Genomic DNA, 211 nt, shown 5'->3' with positions numbered 1-211 from the left:
ACATTGTTTTCTCTGAGAAGCATGAATTTAGGGAACGGGATACAAAAAAAAACATTTCTCAGACTATTCACATCGCTCTGTGAGCGGCAATCCTCATTTATCAAAGTGTCTGATAGATTGTTCCAATTATATTATACAAGACATTGCGGCAAGCATAGAGAGCCACAAAGTAAAGGCCCGAGGGCCCACAATAAGTATTCGGTCACAACAG

General features: G+C 40.3%; 1 protein-coding gene across 1 annotated transcript in view; it reads right to left on the bottom strand.

The window, feature by feature from the left end:
* The window catches only part of LOC108790439 (disks large homolog 3-like), a gene marked incomplete at its 5' end in the record, with an annotated part of 38,551 nt that overhangs the window by 11,014 nt on the left and 27,326 nt on the right, over positions 1-211 (bottom strand). The gene's annotated exons all lie outside the window — the stretch shown is intronic.

The sequence above is a fragment of the Nanorana parkeri genome, unplaced genomic scaffold (genome assembly GCF_000935625.1).
Source record: "Nanorana parkeri isolate BGI_ZX_2015 unplaced genomic scaffold, ASM93562v1 scaffold475, whole genome shotgun sequence".
NCBI classification, from domain to species: domain Eukaryota; kingdom Metazoa; phylum Chordata; class Amphibia; order Anura; family Dicroglossidae; genus Nanorana; species Nanorana parkeri.
The sequence above is the reverse complement of the archived record's forward strand: the minus strand, read 5'-3'. Positions and strand labels throughout refer to the sequence as shown.